This window comes from Pristis pectinata, chromosome 20 (genome assembly GCF_009764475.1).
Source record: "Pristis pectinata isolate sPriPec2 chromosome 20, sPriPec2.1.pri, whole genome shotgun sequence".
Lineage (NCBI taxonomy): Eukaryota > Metazoa > Chordata > Chondrichthyes > Rhinopristiformes > Pristidae > Pristis > Pristis pectinata.
Window position 1 is genome coordinate 7,891,712 of NC_067424.1, and position 20,703 is coordinate 7,912,414.

The 20,703-nt window shown below is 43.9% G+C and overlaps 1 protein-coding gene and 1 long non-coding RNA gene across 2 annotated transcripts in view; one reads left to right on the top strand and one right to left on the bottom strand.

Moving 5' to 3' along the window:
- The window catches only part of LOC127581022 (polymeric immunoglobulin receptor-like), a 271,890-nt gene that overhangs the window by 62,859 nt on the left and 188,328 nt on the right, over positions 1-20,703 (bottom strand). The window lies entirely within an intron of this gene.
- LOC127580799 (uncharacterized) lies at positions 8,878-19,190 on the top strand. The gene is made up of 3 exons (XR_007957877.1): positions 8,878-8,971; positions 9,221-9,329; positions 18,324-19,190. It is a non-coding gene; the product is annotated as an uncharacterized LOC127580799 (long non-coding RNA).

Consider the following 20,703-nt stretch of genomic DNA (forward strand, 5'->3'; position numbering starts at 1 on the left):
TGTATCAATTTGAACCCGTACATGGCTGTGAACTGCTCAAGAGCCTCTTACTGTGGTAAACTCTGTTCTATGCATTCAAGTTCCTGCAGTTGCTGTTGTTTATCTCACTAACCAGTTACTGATAATGAATTAAAATCCTTCTTATTTAACTGCTGTGTTCAGTGTGGTGTTTGTCCCTTTGGTTTTGTTTGGAATGAATCTTCATTCATGGAGATTCAATCGCATTCAGTCTCCTCATGGTGTCAATGGTTGGTCAATGGAACTTTAAGGAGAGGGAAACAATTAACCTCTCGGATCATGACGTCCCATCAGAACCATTTTGTGGAAGGACACTGACCTGAAGCATTAGCTTTATCTTTCACTTGGCAGATGCTGCCGGATCCGCTGAGTATTTCCACCATGTGATATTGTCATTTCAGATATGCATGTATTTTCCTTGTTTGTTCAGAAATATCGATACATAGAGAATGCTGCAATGAGTTCATCAAACTGAGCACAATTCCATTCACTGTACAAAGGCCTTGAAGGACGATAAGGAGGTAAAAATATTTCTGGGTGCTGAATAAAATGAGTGAGTTTCAGATGGTTGCAGCTTACAAGTGGTCAACGTGGTGTGAAACTGCAAACAGCAGGTGTCGCTTTTCTCAGTTTGACGTGTGACTGGAACCCATTAAAACGTAGAATGAAGGATGTTATTTGAAAATGAGAGAAGGTGAACTGCGTTATAGGAGTAATGACCATGAAGTAAGAATTACATCAAGGATTATTCACTCTTCATTAGATAGGATTCCCAACTGACAAGGAAAATATGAGGGGAGATCCTTCACACAATAAGCAAGATAAAGAGGAAATATGACCATAAACTGAGGGGAGACCTGATTGAAGTTTATAAGATTATATGAGGAATGGGACACAGAACACAGAATAGTACAGCACAGTATGGGTCCTTTGGCCCACTATGTTGTGACAAACTATATGAACCAACTTCACGATCAATCTAAGCCTTCCCTCCTACGCAGCCCATAACCCTCAATTTTTCTTACGTCCACGTGCCTATCTAGAAGTTTAAATGTCCCTGTTGTATCAACCTCTACACCCACCTCTGGAAGTGCATTCCACGCACCCACCACTCTCTGTGTTTAAAATTTACCTCTGACATCTCCCCTAATCTTTCCTCCACTCACCTTAAATGAATGTCCTGTGTCGCCTCTCATCTTCCTATGCTCCAAAGAAAAATACCCTAGCTCGCTCAACCTTTCCTCATTAGACATGTTCTCTAATCCAGGCAGCATCCTGGTAAATCTCCTCTGCACCCTCGCTGAAGTTTCCAACTCCTTTCTGTAATGAGGCAAACAGAAATTAACACAATACTCGAAGTGTGATCTAACCAGAGTTTTACTGTAGAGCTGCAACATTACCTCACAGCTCTTGAAATCAATCCCCCGACTAATAAAGGCCAGCACACCATACGCCTTTATAACCACCCTATCAACTCACTTTGAGGGATTTATGGACAGTCCCCAAGATGCCTCTGTTCCTCCACACTGCTCAGAATTCTGCCATTAACATGTATGCCACTTCAAGTTAGATCCTCCAAAGTAAATCTCTTCACACTTATCCGGATTGAACTCCATCTGCCACTTCTCCACCCAACTCTGCATCCTGTCTATATCCCATTTTAACCTACGACGACCTTCTACACTATCCACAACACCACCAACCTTTGTGTCATCTGCCAAACTTACTATCCCCACCATTCCACTTCCTCATCCAAGTCATTTATAAAAATCACAAAGACCAGGGGTTCCAAAACAGATCCCTGTGGAACACCACTGGTCACCGACCTCCAGGCATAACATGCTCCATCTACTACACCCTCTGCCTCTGTAGGAAGGCCACTTCCAAATCCACATAGCCAAGTCTCCATGGATCCATGCCTCATGACTTTCTGGATGAGCCTACCATGGCTTCCCGTCGGAACCTGGGCTATATTCCATCTGGCCCTGGGGACTTTTCTATCCTAATGTTTTTCATAAGGTCCAACACTGCCTCCTTCTTTCAATTGACATGCTCCATTACAAAAGTGTGTTCTATGCTGACCTCACATTCATCACAGTCCCTCTCCCTGGTGAACACTGAAGCACAGTATTCATTAAGGACCTCCCTTACCTCCTCCGCCTCTTGGCATGTTTCACCCTTTATCCCTGAGCAGTCATACCCTCATCCTTGTCATCATTCTGTTCTTCACGTATGTCTAGAACCCCTTCCGGTTTTACTTAATCCTACTCACTAAGGCCATCTGATGTCCCCTTCTAGCTCTTTTAAGCCCTTTCTTAAGCTCCATCCTGGCCACCTGGTCGTTCTCAAGGGTTCTGTCTGATTTTTCATTCCGAAACCTTATGCCTCCTTCTTCCTCCAGACTGATTTTTCCACCTCTCTTGTTAACGATGGTTCCTTCACACAACCAAACTTTCCCTTTCTCAGTGGGACAAACCTTTCCATAACTCCATGAAAGTTGTCTCAAATAAATTCGACAATAGTATTGTGCATTTCCCTGAGAGATTCTGTTCCAAATTTATCCTCCCAAGTCCCTTCCAATACCTTCATAATTAGGCCTCCCTTGATTAAATGATTTCCCAAATCGTCTGCTCCAAAATTCTCGCTCAGTGAGAGGTCTGCCACCTGAACACGTCCATTGCCGAGTACTAGATCCAGTATGGCCTCTCCACTAGTCAGCCTATCCACATACTGTGTCAGGCATCATTCCTGGATACTCCTCTTTGTCAATATTTTTATTAATTTCAAATAAGAAATACAAAATGCATGAAACAAAAGGAAAAAAGAAAATGTTACAAAATAGATTATATTGAGTCACAAAGAAATCACAATGCTTCATATTGTTAAACAAAAAAAAATCAATTGATATCGATAAGTTGAATAATTCTATTATAAAAAAAATTCTAACCCACTACCAAAACCAAAGCTGTTTAGTAACATCCTAAAGCCATAGTGGTATTGGCCATTATCTGTACATTTAGCACCAAATCAGTGTTTGAAAGTAGTTCGAGAAAGGTCCCCCATAATATTTGAAAGTTGAAAATAGAACCAGAAATATCATCTTGTCAAAATTTAGATATGACATAACAGCCATTAACCATTGAGCATGAGTAGGGGGAATAGTTTCCTTCCATTAAGCAATACAGCCCTCCTGGCTATAAGAGAAATGAAGGCCAATATGTGTAAGTCGGAAGTCTCCAGAATTATATCTTTTTCTCCAACAATCCCGAATAATGCAGTAAAGGATTTGGCATAAAATTTATTTTAAAAAGTATGGAATAAGTTTGAAATGCCTCTATCCAGATTTTTCCAAACTCGGACATGACCAAAACATATAGATTAAGGAAGCCTCTCCATTGTTGCATTTGTCACAATTAGGAGATATATCTGAATAGAAACGTGATAACTTGTCTTTGGACAGGTGGACTCTATGGACCACTTTAAATTAAAGGAGGGAGTGACGTGTAGATAATGATGAAGTATTAACCAATTTAAAAATTTGATTCCAAGTTTCCTCAGTAATTGAAATCTGCAGATCATGTTCTCAAGCTTTTTAAATTTTGTTTAAAGGGACATTATTCATTCCTGATAATCTACCAGAAATCTTAGATACTGAAGCATCATAGAAAGGCTTCAAGTTAAAAATTACATTTAATAAGTTCATATCAGGACTTATAGGGAAGGTATGTACTTGAGATCGGAGAAAATCTCTAATTTGCAAATATCGAGAAAAGTGAGTATTTGGCAAATTATATTTAGTTGCCAATTGTTTGAACGTTAAGATATTTCCTCCAACAAACAGATCCTGAAAGTGAGTAATACACAATCTATCCCATTCTTTAAAAACTATATCAATCATAGAAAGTTTAAAGAAAAAATTAGCAAAAATGGGACTAGACAAAGAAAAATTTGATAAACCATAGTATTTTATAAATTGTAACCAAATCCTCAAGGCATGTTTAACTACCAAATTATCAGTTAATCTGATACTTCCTGGATACTCCTAAGAAATTCCTGCCTCATTCTAAACTTGTTGCAATAAGGAGGTGCCAATAAATATTAGGGAAGTTGAAGTCACCCAGGACAACAACCCTGTTATTTTTGCACCATTACAAAATCTGCCTATTTATTTGTTCCTCAGTGTCTTGGTTGCTACTGGGGGGCCCAGAGCATACTCCCAACAGAGTGAATGTTTCTAAGCACTGCAACAACAACAGCCAATAAATACTGCCCTTGCAATGACCAAGTCATAGAGTCAAAGATCACTGCAGCACAGAAACAGGCCCTTCAGCCTATCTGATCCATTCTGGCCTGTTTTCTGCCTGGTCCCATCTAACTGCCCCGGGCCATAGCCTTCCATACTTCTCTCACCCATGCGGCTCACCAAACCTCTTTTAAATGTCACCACTCAACTGGCATCTACTACTTCCATTGGCAGCTCATTCCACACTCGCACCACCCTCTGAGTGAAGTAGTTCCCTGTCAGATTCCCCTTAAATATTTGACCTTTCACCCTGAACATATGACCTTTAGTTCTAGTCTCTCCCAACCTGAGGGATAGCCTTCATGCATTCACCCTATTATTACCCCTCATAATTTTGTAAACTTCAATAGGATCTATGCTCATTCTCCTGCTCTCCAGGGAATAAAGTCCTAACCTATTCAATCTATTCCTGTAACTCAGGTCTTTCATGCTTATTGACATCTTTCCAGTAGGTAGCTGACCAGTACTGGCACAGTACTCTAAGATTTGCCTCATCAATGTCTTTTACAAGTTCAACATAACATCCCAACTCCTGTACTCAGTGCCCTGATTTATGAAGACCAATGTGCCAACAGCTCTCTTTATGACCTGCCTGTGATGCCAATTATGGATCTGTATTGCCAGGTCCCTTTGTTCTACTGAACACCTCACTGCCCTATCATTCACTGTGCAAGTCTTACCCTGGCTTGTCCTCCCAAAGTGCATCACCTCACACTTGACTGCATTAAATTTCATCTGCCATTTTTCAGCCAACATTCCCAGCTGGTCCAGATCACTTCGTAAGCTTTGATAGCCTTCCTCACTGTCCACTGCACCCCCAGCCTTGGTGTCATCTGCAAATTTGCTGATCCAGTTTACCACATTATCACTAATATAGATAATAAACAACGAGCCCAGCACCGATCCCTGCGGCACACTACTAGTCACAGGCCTCCAGTCAGAGAGACAATGATCTACCACCACTCTCTGTCTTCTCCATGAAGCCAACATTGAATCTATTTCACCACTTGATCCTGAATGCAACTTAACCTTCTGTACCAGTCTCCCATGTGGGATGTTGTCAAAGGCCTTGCTAAAGTCCATGTGGACAATGCCCACCGCCTTCACCTGATCAACGTTCCTGGTAACCTCCTCGACAAACTCTTTAAGACTGGTTGGACATGACCTGCCACACACAAAGCCATGTTGACTATCCCTAATATGGCCCTGTCTATCCAAATGTTTATGTGTCCTGTCACTCAGAATAACTTCCAATAATTTACCCACAGCTGACATCAGGGTCACCGGTCTATAATTTCCCGGCTTATTCTTAGAGACTTTCTTAAACAACAGAACAACATTAGCTATCCTCAGTCCTCCAGCACCTCACCCGTGACTAAGTATGTTCGAAATATCTCTGCCAGGGCCCCAGCAATTCCTGCACTAGCCTGGCACAAGATCTAAGGGGGCACCTCGTCACACTCTGTGGATTTATTCACCCAAATTCACTTCAAGACAGCAAGCACCTCGTTTTCCATATTCTGGATGCCGTCCATGACCTGATGACTCTTTTCCCTCAGATCCATAGACTCTGTGTCTGTCTCTTGAGTAAAAACAAGAGGCAAAAAGTTCATTTAAGATCTCCCCCATTTCCTTCAGCTCTATGCATAGATGTCCACGCTGATCTGCAAGAGGACCAATTTTGTCTCTTTTGATCTTTATAAAAACTTTAGAAACCCTTGTGATTCTCTTTCATCTTGACTGCTACAGCAATCTGATGTCATCTTTTAGCCCTCCTCATTTCTCTGTTGTGTTTTCTTGCACTTCTTGCACTCCACAAGTGCTTCATTTGTTCCTAACTGCCTATACCTGATATATGCCTCCTTTTTTTTACAAGTACCTCAATATCCCTCAATAACCAAGGTTCCCTAAACCTGTTAGTCTTGCCTTTTCTTCTAACAGGAACATGCAGATGCTGTACTCTCAGTGCTGCACTTTTGAAGACCTCCCACTTAACAAGCATTTCTTTGCCGGAAACCAACCTATCCCAAGGGCCTATTCCTGTCATGTGCTGCTTTATGTTCTGTGGTCCATGTAATCAATGCTGCTATAATGTAGCTTAGCATCTCCCATTTGTAAATAATCTTCTCATTTATTAGTTCCAAGGTCATTGATCACTGACCAATCGATCCAATCGATCGTCTCATGTGAAAGTTATCACCAAATATTTGTAAGTCCATAACCTATGCTGCTAAATGCAGTTTAGCTTCTTCCATTTACAAATAACACCCTCATGTCGTAGCTGCAAGAGTCATTGTACATTCATGGCTTTCTACATGCGTTTATTCTATGAAAAGTAACACATCCTCTTTACAGTTTCACTCCCTGTTGACCACAGCAAGATGCTGCTAACTTATTTTACTCATCATCCAATATGTTGTTCCATTGCTCATTGGCACTTGAGATGTTAATCCATGGGCTGGAAATGTGCTCAAACTGAATAAATGTTCATTTTAGGTTGAACAAATAATTGCAGCAACACCTTATGCATTTATATTGGGTTGTACCTCAGCCTGCGATGCTCCAGAGATGTCAATCCAAGTTTATCCAAACACCCTTATCACTAATACACTCCAAACCAGGCCTTCCCAAAGTTTCATGCAGCTGTACCATGTTTTGCCAACTTTTATGCTCAATTCCCCAACTGATGAAGGCAGTCATGCCGTACGCCTTCTTTACCACCCTATCCACTTGTGTTGACACTTTCAGGAATCTTGGGACTTGCACCCCAAGGTGCCTCTGTACATCAATGTTCCACTTACTGTGTGCTTCCACTTGCATTTGACCTCCCAAAATGTATCACCTCACACTTGGATTAAACTCCATCTTCCATCTCTCCACCCAGATTTCCATGTGATCCATAATCTGCTGTATCCTTTGACAAACGTCCTTGCTATTCACAGCTCCACCAATTTCTGTGTCACCTGCAAGATAAATTTTACACCGCCTAGATATTCATCTGAGTCATACAGATATTTGGCAAACAACAGAGGTCCGAGCACTGATCATGGTGGAATACCACTGGTCACAGACCTTCAATCAGGAGAAAACACCTCCATCACTATCTGCTGTCAGCAATGACCAGGACAAATTTGTATCTAACTTACCAACTCACTGTGGATCCCATCTGACCTAATTTTCTGGATCAGCTTGACTGAGCTTGTGAAATGCTTTACTAAGGTGCTTTTAGGCAACATGAACTGCTCTATACTCATCATTCATCTTCACCACATCTTCAAAAATGTTCAATTAAATTTGTGAGACAGGACCTACCCAGTAAATATCCTTGCTGACAAATTCCATGCCAGGAAGTCATGTACCGAAGAATTTTCACTACTCCTGATTTAAGACATGCCAGCCTTTAATTTCCTTGACTAACCCCGTTGCAAGATGTACCAATTCAAAATGGCTCTGTGAACCCAAGGGATTATTTCACCATTAGGCTTCACTCATGACAACTATTACCCCTTGCACTGAAGCTCTCGGCAGACTTCATCTGTCCTGGTTTATTCATCCAAGAAGAGGGCTGTCAGTGTCCCCACTGCTTTTACCTCCCCTCCCCTAACCCAGCATACCTTCACTCATCTTCCCCGTTAATGGTACAGGGGCTGCCAATATCCCAGTATCCATGTTCACCTTGTTAGAGTGTAGATGTTAATCCATGTGTGACCTATCAAGTCTCCGTGGTTTATGACTTAATGCAGGAGTCGTCCACTTAACACCTCCTGTTAACATGGAGTTCATTTGGTTCAACAACATCGAGAGGGGCAGAGATAGGGTGAATGCACTCAGTTGTTGTGCCAGAGTTGGGAAATCAAGAACTAGAGGGCATACGCTAATGATGAGTGTGGAAAGATTTAATAGCATCTTGAGGAGCAGCTTCCTTTGCACACAAGGTGGTGAATGTGGAATGAGCTGCCAGAGGAAGTGTTTGAGGCAAGTCGAGTAACAACTATTAAAAGACAGTTGGACAGCTGCATGGATTGGAAGGGTTTGGAAAGTTATGGGACAAATGCCGGCAAATGGGACAAGCTTGCATGGAACATCTTGGTTGGCATGGACTTGTTGGGTCCAAGGTCCTGTTTTTGTGCTGTACAATTTAATGACCTCTGTGAACTCTGTGAACTGACCACACCGGGATTGTACCCATAGTGAATGGATAATCCCACTGAATTAGTTTTTCAAAGACTAAAACACTTTTAAAGCAATTTGACATTGTTGGTGTTATTGTTCAGTGCCAACAGGCTCTGAGCATGGAGATAACAGCCGTTCCATGCTTAAGGATATGTCACAATCCTGTGGAAGAGTGACTAGCAGTTGCTCGCAGATAATCATCACATCCAGTGACATTATTGGTGGCCCCGACCCCTGTTAGGGGATCTGACATATTGCGGCAGTTCCCCACTCCATCCCAGACCAAGTGGGATGTCCCAGTAGGGGGTGAAATGGGCGGCACCACCACAGAGGAAAGGAGGTTTTGCATGTCGGACTGTGCGCTCAGATACTCCCCCAGCTGTGAACAAGTTCTGCATGAGCTGTTGCATCTGTGGCTCTGATTCACATACCCAGTGCCTCTGGAGTGTTTGCACAGTGCTCATGTTCAACATGAATGTAAGTAGATTTTAAAAATAATGTCTTTATTCCACTGTTAACTCTTCACCATGAACCATTTCCAGGGTTGCTCTCATAAATTCCGACTAAAATTTTAACTCTCAGCATTTCACCATTTCCAGAATTGTTGCAGAATTATTTGTAACATTTATCTAAAAAAAACTTCACATTGTAACGTGTCAGACTGCTGCTGCCGCCCTGCCGTTTTATGATCTGACTTACTGCTGCCTGCTTCCTCTTTTCTATTAGAGTAATATTTTGCTTCGAGAACTAAGAGCTGAGCGACTGACATGTTCTGGCCTGGTCTCCCCGAATAAAACAATGTGGATTCCGATTCTTCTCATGTGTTCCCTGCCCGGTAAGTGACAGCCAGAGCGGGACATCCCGATAATCAGTGTTCGTTTGGGTCTTGGGCACCGTTTCCCCGGCAGAGATGGTTCCAGACTTGTCCAGGTCACAGAGACATAAATTTGCCCGCGTTTGGCCTGCATCACTCCAAACCTTTCCTGTCATAGCACCTGTCCAAGTTCATTTTGAATGTTGTTAATATACTTGCCTTAACCACTTCTTCTGGCCGCTCATTCAATACACTGACCGCACTCTGGGTAAAAGTGTTGTCCCTCATGTTCCCATTAAATCTCTCCATTCTCAAACAAAACCTATGCGCTCTCGTGTTTGATTCCCCAACCATGTGAAAACGATTCTGTTCACCCTATCTCTGTCCCTCATGATTTATACACCTCTATAAAATCACCCCTCATTCTCCACTGCAATAAATAAAGTCCCAACTTGCTCAACCACTCACCATAACACAGTCTCCCGGGTACCGGCAATATCCTTGCGAATCTCCTCTGCAATCCTTCCAGCTTCATTGAACCTTTCCCAGAGCAGTGTAAACAAAACTGAGCACAATATTCCAAGTGCGGCCTCACCAACGCCTTCCACATCTGCACGATCACATCCCAAATTCAATCCTCAGTGGCCTGACTGATGAAGGCTAAAGTCCCAAAAGCCTTCTTCACCACCCAGTCTACCTGTGACGCCACGATTAAGGAACCATGTACTTGTACTCACAGCCCCCTCTGTTCTACAGCACTCCCCAGGACCCTACCATGTCCTACCTTGGTGTAATGGTAGAAAAAGGAACTCAATGGCATTTTATGTTTTTTATTCTGCTCCTCTGTACCAGAGATATATTCCCCAATATGTCTGAGATTCTTTAATGAATTGTGAATTTAAAGGGACATTTAATTTACAAAGTCTTCGCAAGTGACACAGACAAATGGTAATCATAGTCTTCGGTAAGCATGTAATATTTCCAATGCTCGCTACGTTTCATTGAAGGCACCACTGGAATTAACATCTCAAATATAATTGGCCTCCAGATCACAATCATTTCTCTTTAAACTCCGGTTGATGAAACATTTTATGATCCTCTGTTCGGGACCCTGTTCCCCATGGACTGACGGATCTGCTGCATTTTTCTTGCAATAAGGGATCATGTCCTTTACTTTCTTTGCCTCTAACCGTCTCAATTTGTCTACTTCACCGATGTCTCACAATAACGCGTCTGCTCCCGTGGCCAAACGGAATTTGTCATTTTGTTACTGATTCTCACCGAGAAGGAGTCGCTTGACCTCGGTGTCTCACTGGGCCACTTTACGAGGGCAGTTTCCAGTCAATCACATGTTGGTGGTTTGAGAGTCACAGGTAAACCAGACTGGGTAGAAATGATGGATTTCCTTCATTGAACTACATTCGTGAGGCAGTTGGGCTCAACAACAATCCAACGATTCCCTGATCGCCAATACTGCTGCATCGTCCATAATTCTAGAAACACTTAAATTGGATTCAAAATCCCCGTGTATCCTGGCAGGATTTAAAATCACCCCTGGATTTCCAGACAAAAAATAAACAACTGAACCACTGTTGCAGCACTCTCTAACTACACATTGAATGATACTTGACAGGCACGAAATATCAACTGAATATGGTGCAGATACTCCAAGGCAACAGAACCAGAGGACACAGGTTCAGACCTCACCATGGATGTTATTCTACAGTCTGAGAATATATTTGTAACTGTGGAAGAAGGCAGGACATTGGTGTTATTGAGGATGTGCAAGGAGGTACAGCGAGTATTAAGGGAATGATCAGGGAGAAATGTGTTCCCATAGCTGAGGCGTCAAAGAACAGAGGGCACAGAAGGAAATTGGCAGAAGGATTGGAGGGGAGATGGGGAAAAGTTCTTTCACCCAGAGTCTGGGGAGGGGCTGGAAGTCATTGGATGAAGGGGTAGTGCAGGCAGAAACTCTCGCCACATTAAAACAGAGCCTGGAATGTGTACTTGAAGAGCCGTGACCATCAGGGGAACAGACCCAGTACTGGAAGGTGGGATCAGATCACGCAGCCCTTCTTCAACCGGACGCCCCCTTCTGTGTGGTAATTCTGGGATGCTGTTCGATGAAGACAAAGGTCGACCTGTATATATTTTTTTTCAAACTGCAACTTTGTCCAAAATGATTCGCACGGAAAGTCCGCAGACAATGATCAATTGCGTCCGGTTTCGCCCAAGGAGGAAAACATGGCAGTGTGGAGGAGGCCGGGACCCTGACCTTATTCAAGGGTTTCAACGTGTTCTGCATGCATGGCGCTTCCTCTCACCCCCCTGACAAACACCCGCCCGCGTCCCAGACTGAGTCACGGACCCCCCTGCCCCTCCTTACCTCGGTGTCCCTCAGCCCGCGGCCTCTCGCCATCCTGGGGTCCCGTTGCATTGAAAGTACTTCGGGGAGCCGGGATCCCGGGGAAAGGAGGCTGCCCCGCCATTCCCAATGTTGGAAGATTCAACTCCCAGAAGTGCGGTGAGGGACCGAGGAGGAAACAGTTACCCGCTGAGGGAACAGGGCAATAGTTGGCTGGTTCGATAACGGCAATGGGAATCTGCCGACTCTCCCAACATCCAACCGAGAACGAAGGGAAGTACAGGCAGCGACACAGTGAATCGGACCAGCGGCCAAGTGTTGGTTGAGGATGAGCGTTGGACAGGATGATTCCAGGAATGAAAGGGCTTAAGTATGAGGAGCGTTTGTTGGCTCTTGGACTGTACTCGCTGGAGTACAGAAGAATGAGAGGGGACCTCATAGCGACATTTAACATATTGATAGGAAAGGACAGAGTAAATGTGGCTAGGCTGTTTCCCTTGGTGGGTGAGTCCAGGACCAGAGGGCACAATCTTAGAATTAGAGGGTACAGTTTCAAAACAGAGATGAGGAAAAATTTCTTTAGCCAGAGGGTGGTGAATTTGTGGAACTCCTTGCCACATACAGCAGTGAAGGCCAGATCAGTGGGGGCATTCAAGGAGGAGATAGATAGATATCTAAATAGTCAGGATATCAAGGGATATGGGGATAAGGCCGGAAATTGGAATAGAATAATTTTTTTTTCTTCTTCTTCCCCCATTCCCCATTTCTCATTTCTATTTCCCTTTCCTTGGAGCAGACTCGATGGGCCGAATGGCCTGCTTCTGCTCCCTTGTCTTGTGATCTTGTGACAGAACGCCCGGGAGCACCCCGAAGGGAGGAGCACCGTGGGATCTTTGTGTGCATTTGAGAGGCCGACATGGTCTGGGTTGATTGAAAGTCAGCACCCTCAGCACTGCCGCCCTCCCTCAGTACTGCACCAGAACATCACCTCTGAGTTTGTGCGCAGGTCTCTGGAGGGGGAAGTGACCCCACAATGTACTGACACAGGGAGAGAGCACTGACACAGCTGGCACAGTAATCACACTGACTGCACTTCAGACCGAGATCATTGGCTGTGAAGTGATGAGACACATCCTGGGGATGTGAGCAGGAGAGATATTAATGTTAACTTTAAATTTATCCCATTGTATGAAACAGGTTCCTTTCCATTCAAATCTGAAAGATTTCCCCCTCAGTTTCAGGTGTATTGTAGGCAGAGAGAGATGTAAGAGGAGTTGTGGGAAGAGCGATCACAATCGATTGTCACTATGCAGCAACTTACCGCCCACACACAATGTATTGGTGCCATGGGTGGACGATGTGATGTGCAGATTTAGTGGAACCAAACGGGCAACACGGACAGAGTGGAAGAGTCTCAAGTGCAGGGGGCAGGGCTTCAAATTCTTGGATCATTAGGACCTATTTTGGGGGAGGTATGACCTATTCAAAAAGGATGGGTTACACCTGAACTCAAAGGGGCCCAATAACCCGGCGGGTTGTTTAATATAGCTGTTAGGGAGGGATTAACCTAATTTGGCAGGGGGAAGGAAACCCGGATGTTAGGGTCGAAGAAGAGGAATCTAGAAACAAGTCGAAGACAGTGTTGCAGCATAGATGGGAAGAGGGATGGGCTGGTGAAAAGACAGGATAATTTGCTGAGCAACAGAAATACAGCGAAATCGGTAGCAGATACGGGTCTAAATGTATTGTATTTAAATGCATGTAGAATTTGGAAATAAAGTAGATGACCTTGTAGCACAGCTATAGATTAAAACATATGACATTGTGGCAGTCACCAAGTCATGGCTTAATGATGGATGTGATTGGGAGCTGAATGACCAGGGGTACACAGTGTATAGGAAAGATAGGCGGGTAGGCAGAGGGGGTGGTGTGGCCCTGATGGTTAGCAATGATATAAAATCAATAGAAGGAAGGGACATAGGGTCGGAAGAGGTAGAGTCCTTAAGGGTTGAGTTAAGAAATGGCAAGGGTAAAAGGACCATAATAGCAGTTATATACAGGCCCCCTAACAGCAGCCGGGATGTGGACTACAAGTTACAGATGGAAATAGAAAAAGCGTGTCGGAGAGACAATGTCAAGATAATTATGGGGATAATTATGGGGAATTTCAACATGAAGGTGGATTGGGAAAGCTAGGAAGGTATTGGATCACAAGAGAGAGAGTTTGTGAAGTGTCTACAGAATGGCTTTTTGGAGCAGCTTGTTGTTGACCCCACCAGGGGATCGGCTGTTTTGGATTGGGTGCTGTGTAATGAACCTGAGGTGTTTAGGAAGCTAAAGGTAAAGGAGCCATAATATGATTGAGTTCAGTTTCAAATTTGTAAAGGAGAATCTGATATCAGGTGTATCAATATTTCAGTGGAACAAAGGAAATAACCGTGGCATGAGAGAGGAACTGGCCCTAATTGATTGGAAGAGTAAGCTAGCTGGAGGGACGGCAGAGCAGAAATGGATGAAATTTCTACAAGAAATAAGGAAAGTTCAAGGTAGATACATTCCAAGAAAGAAGAAGTTTTTGAATGGTAAAATGGTGCAAATGTGGCTAAAGAGAGAGGTGAAGGCTGAGATAAAAGCAAAAGGGAGGACATACAAGGAAGCAAAAATTAGTGGGAAAACAGAAGACTGGGAAACTTTTAAAAACCTACAGAAAGAAACTAAGAAGGTTATTAGGAAGGAAAAGATGAATTATGAAAGGAAGTTGGCAGATAATATATGAAAGGATACTAAGAGTTTTTTTTAAAATATATGAAGAGTAAAAGAGAGACACGGGTAGATATAGGACCAACTAAAAACAGTGCGGGAGAGATTATAATGGATAACAGAGAGATGGCAGAGGAACTAAATGAGTATATTGAATCAGTCTTCACTGTGGAAGACATCAGCAATGTACCTGATAGTCAGGGGTCTCAGGGGATAGAACTGTGTTCAGTCAAGATTACTAGAGAGAAGGTGCTCAGGAAGCTAAATGGACTAAGAACAGATAAGTCTCCAGACTAGATAAAGTGCACCCTCGGGTTCTGAAGGAGGTGGCTTTAGAGATTGTGGAGGCATTGGAGCTAATTTTCCAGGCATCAATAAACTCTGACATGGTTCTGGAGGACTGGAAGGTTGCAAATGTAGTTCTGCTGTATAAGAAAGGTGGGAGGCAGCATAAGGGAAATTACAGACCTGTTAATCTGACATTGGTGGTTGGAAAGTTATTGGAGTCGATCCTCAAGGATGAGGTTATGGAATACCTAGAAGTACATGACAAGATATGTCCAAGCCAGCATGGTTTCATGAAGGGAAGACCCTGCTTGACCAACCTATTGGAGCTTTTTGAGGAAATCTCAAGTAGGATGGATAAGGCAGAGGCTGTGCATGTTGTGTATTTAGATTTTCAAAAGGCCTTCGACAAAGTGCCACACAAGAGGCTGCTTAATAAGATGAGAACCCATGGAAGTACAGGAAGGATTAGAATGGGTGGAGCATTGGCTGATAGGCAGAAAGCAAAGGGTGGGAATAAAAGGATCACGTTCCAGTTGGCTGCTGGTTACCAGTGGTGTTCTACAAGGATCAGTGTTGGGGCCGCTTCTTTTTACACTGTATATCGATGACTTGGATGATGGAGTAAATGGTTTTGTGGCCAGGTTTGCAGACGACACCAAGATAGGTGGAGGAGTAGGAAGTATTGAAGAAACAGGAAGGTTGCAGAGAGACTTAGACAGTTTAAGAGCATGGGCAAAGAAATGGCAGATGAGATTCAATGTTGAGAAATGTGCAGTTGTACACTTTGGAAGAAGAAATAAACAGACAGATTGTTATCTAGATGGAGAGAAAATTTAAAATACAGAAGTGCAAAGGGACTTGGGACTCCTCGTGCAGGATACCCTAAAGGTTAACCACCTGGCTGGATCAGCGGTAAGAAAAGCGAATGCTATGTTGGCTTTCATTTTGAGAGGTATAATGTATCAAAGTAAGGTTGTGATGATGAGGCTCTGTGGGGCACTGGTGAGACCTCATTTGGAAAACTGTGTGCAGTTTCGGGCCCCTTATCTTAGGAAGGATGTACTGATGTTGGAGAGGGTTTGGAGAAGATTTATGAGGATGATTCCTGGAATGGAAGGGCTTACAATGATCGATTGCCAGCTCTTGGACCTGTAATCACTGGAGTACAGAAAAATGAGAGGGGACCTCATAGAAACATTTCAAATGTTGAAAGGACTGGACAGATTAGATGTGACCAAGTTGTTTTCCTTGGTGGGTGAGCCCAAGACTAGAGGGCACAGTCTTAGAATTAGAGGGTATCCATTTAGAAGAGAAATGAGGAGAAATTTCTTTAGCCAGAGGGTCGTGGATTTATGGAACTTGTTGCCAAATACAGCTGTGGAAGCCCCATCATTGGGGGTGTTTAAGGAGGAGATTGATAGGTATCTAATTAGTCAAGGTAGCAAGGGATATGGGGAAAAGGCCGGGAACTGGGGCTAGATAGGAGAATAGTTTAGCCAATGGTGAGGTAACAGAGCAGACTCGATGGGCCGAATGGCCTACTTCTGCTCCTTTGTCATGTGATGTTGTGATCACAGATAACCCGGCATGGGGAATATTTACTGTTACTGTGGAGGATCTTCACTCTGGAGATACAGAATGGTACAGCTGTGGAATTACAACACCTGTCCTGGATCCAATGTTTGATGTACATCTACAGGTATCTGACGGTACATTTCTCAGTGATTGACTTCATGTCTCCACTGAAATGTCTGATTCATGTTTTCTCTGGGAAGGGTCAGGGCAGCACCGATATCCCGAGGGTCTGCAGCAGTCCAGAGCCCTGCGGGGAGCGGAATATGAGCTCCGAGCCCCCACCTCCAGCACCCACTGACCACCAACCGCCTGGCAGCCAGCCTCTCCATCTGACCCCATCATGCTGTGAAACAGACTAAATGAATTCTAATGAGGTCCCACCATTAAATTCCGGGTGGCTTGCACCTTCCCAGGGTTTCTGGGCTTCCCAGCCTCACACCCTCCTTTGCTGCCTCCATGGTAAATATCAGCGCCAGAGGGTTCCTTTCCTGCCGCAGGTCACTGAAACCAATCACAGTTACACTCTCTCCCTAAAGCCACCAAACATGTGACAGATAGCTGACAATTTCCTGCCCTCATATTGTGCTGAGGATTTCCAGGACTCTCTCATTCTTGTTCCATTCTAGAATCAAACCTCTGAACACCACTGGAGACTGGCTTCCTGTTGCTGAGAGAGATTGTAGCCCTGATTTTCACACTGACACATCCTCAGTCTCATCGCTGCTGTCCTGATCTAGAGTCCTGCTGTGTTCTGGGATAATGGCAGACATGGCAGTTCAGGCAGCTGGGAGGATGCAGAGACACAGAGAGGTAGATGAGCTGGTGAGAGTCCAACCTGGTGGGTTGTGGCTGAGATATAGAAGAGCTGAAAAGTAGTCTGGAAAAAGGAGGCATATGTCAGCAATAGGCAGGTGGGATCAAGTAAAGCCCTTGAGTATTTCAAGAGATGGAGGTCTACACTTGAAGGAAATAAGTATGGTAAAAAGGGGACAGGAGCAATCCTTGGCAGATGAGGTAAAGGACAAGCCTAAGAGATTCGTTAAGTATCTTAACAGCAGAAGGGTCACTGGGGAGAGTATAGGTGTCCCAAAGGATCATTGTCATTGTCGAGGTGTGGAGCCATGGAAGATGGGTGAGGTCTGAAATGAATATCTCTCATCCTTACTTACCATGGAAAGGTCAAAGAAGGTAAGGAATTCAGGGAAGAGAGTAGTGATGTCCTGAAACATATCCACATTATAAAAGAGGGGCTGTTGGTGCTGTTGCTTTCTTGGCCATGGTGTCCATGTGGTTGGACCAGGACAGGCTATTGGTCATGTTCACTCTGAGGAACTTGAAGCTCTCAATATTCTCGACCTCGGTGTCATTGATATAAACAGGAGCATGTGCACCACTTTGCTTTGGTTATGTTGAGGGAAAGGTTGTTGCCATGACACCATGCCATTAGGCTCTCCAACTCCTTGCTGTGCTCCGACCCATCACTATTTGAGATTCGGCCCACTGTGGTGGTGTCATCTGCAAACTTGTAGATGGAGTTGGTGCTGAATCTGGCCATGCAGTCTTGAGTATATAGGGAACAAAGTAAGGGGCTGAGGACACAGCCTTGTGGGGCATTAGTGTTGAAGATAATTGCAGCGGAGGTATTGCTGCCTGTCCTTATTGACTGCGGTCTATTGGTCAGCAAGTCAAGGATCCAGTTGCAAAGGGAGGTGTTGAATCCCAGGTTGAGGAGTTTGGAGATGATTTTGCTTGGAATTATTGCATTGAACGCGGAACTGTAGTCAATAAACAATAGTGTGATGTAGGTATCTTTACTGTCCAGATGCTCCAGAGATGAGTGTAGGGCTGGGGAGACAGTGTCTGCTGTGGACTTGTTTCAGTGGTAGGCCAATAGCAGTGGGTTAGGGTTGTCTGGGAGGCTGGAGTTAATCCGGGCCATGACAGCCTGTCGGAACACTTTATGATGGTGGACGTCAGAGCTACTGGGCAGTTGTCATTAAGGCATGTTACCATTTTTTTCTCAGGTCCCAGGCTGAGATGATAGTGGTCTCCTTCAAGCAGGTGGGGACCTCACTTTGAAGAAGTGTGAGGTTAAAACTGTCTGCAAATATCCCCGCCAACTGATCTACACAGGATCTAAGGACACGTCTGGGGACACCATCTGGACCAGATGCTTTCTGTGGGTTCACTCTCCAGAAGACTGATCAGGAATGGGTTGCTTTTATCCATTCCTGCTAAAGTTTTAACTCCAAGCATTACACCATTTCCATTAGTCACTGAGAATTTAGTGTTATGTGTTAAATATAACCACGAGTATTGCATACTGTAACGTGTTAAACTGCTGCTGGCTGTCTGTGGTTTCCTGATCAGACTTCCTGCTACCTTCTTCCTCATTTCTATTTTGCTCTGAGGACTCAGTTGAGTGACTGACAAGTGTTGGCTTGGTCTTTACAAGCATAGCAATGTGGATCGATTCTTCTCATCAGTTCCCTGCCCGGTGAGTGACAGCCAGAGTGGGACATTTCGATAATCAGTGTTCGTTTGAGTCTTGTGCACTGTTTCCACAGCAGAGGTGGTTAAAAATGTGTAGAGGTGTAAAGGTGGAAAATATGGCATTATGGTGTGTACTTGTAGTTTCTTTGATCTGCACCTCCTTAGCAGAGAAATATTCACCAATATGTCTGAGACTCCATTAGGAATTGTGAATTTAAAGCTACATTTAACTTACAAAGACTGTGCAAGTGACACAGATGGATGGTAATGATTTTTCTCTGTATTAAAAACTGCTCCATTGCTCTCCAGGGCCTGCTGAAGGCACCAGTGGAAGTAATCTCTCAAATGTAATTTCTCTCCCGTTCACAACTCACTTCTGTTCTTTGAAATACATTTGATTAAATTTTTATGTTCCTCTGTTCAGGACCCTGTTCCCCATGGACTTATGGATAGGCTGTATTACTCTAACAATAGCAAATCATTTCCTTCACTTTCTTTGTCCGTAATCGCATAGATGTGTCCACTTCACTGGGAATCACATCCCGGTACCAACTTGGCCTTCTGCTCCTGTGGCCAAATAAATTTGTGTAAGTTTGTTACTGATTCTTGGGGTGCAGTTTCAGCGGTAGGTGAATTGCAGTGGGTCGAGGTTGTCTGGGAGGATGGAGCTGCTGTGTGCCATGACCAGCCTCTCAAAGGTGGATGTTAGAGTCACTGGGCAGTAGTCATTCTTGGAAGTGGTTTATTATTGTTACTTGTACCAAGGTAGAGTGTCTTGCATACCATTTATATAGATCAATTCATTACACAGTGCATTGAGGTATTACAAGGTAAAACAATGACAGAGTGCAGAATAAGGTGTAACAGCTACAGAGAAAGTGCAGTGCAGATAGATAACAAGGGGCAAGGTCATAATGAAGTAAACTGTGAGGTCAAGAGTCCATCTTCTTGCACTAGGGAACAATTAAATAATCTTATAACAGTGGGAGACAAGCTGTCCTTGAGCCTGGTGGTGTATGCTTTCAGGCTTTTGTATCTTCTGCCCGAGGCGGGTGGGTTCTTTGACTACGCTGGCTGCTTTACCAAGGCAGTAAGAAGTGTAGACAGATAAAGTAGAGTAAGGTAACATTATGGCAGGTTACCTATTTTTCATTGGTCCCGGGATGATAATGGTCTTAAAGCAGGTGAGAAACTCAGATTGAATCAGGGAGAGGTTAAAAATGTCTACAAATTACCCTTCCAGTTGATCTGTACAGGATCTGAGGACACAGCTGTGGACTCCATCAGGGCCAGATGCTTTCTGTAGGTTCAAACTCAGGAAGACTGATCTGATGTTTGCAACCGAGATTGTGGGTTCAGGTGCATTGAAGGCTGTCAGAGCAGATGATAACATTCCATTCCCCTATTGTTCAAAATGTGCATAGAATGCATTAAGCTCATCAATAAGGGATGTGCTGTAGTTGGAGATGCTGCCCAATTTCATTTTATGGTCTGTTATAGCATGTGAGCCCTGCCACAACTGACAGCTCGTCTGGGACTCAATTTTGGACAGCTATTGTATTGAGGTGGTAAATTTAGTCAAGAAGTGAAAGGAAGCATATTTTAGATTCAGGAAGCTAAAATCAAAAGGAGCCCTTGACGATTATAAAGAACGTAGAAAAGAACTCAGGATGGGAATTAGGAGAGCCAGGATCTGCGATGAAATGACCTTGGCAAGTAGGATTAAAGAAAATACTAAGGCATTCTATACTTATATCAGGAGTAAGAGGATAACTATGGAGAGGGTAGGGCCACTCAAGGATTAAGGAGGGAACATGTGCCTGGAGGTGGAGGATGTGGATAATAGCCTAAGTGAGCACTTTGCATCAGTATTTACGAAGGAGAAGGATATAGAGGGTAGTGAGGTCAGTG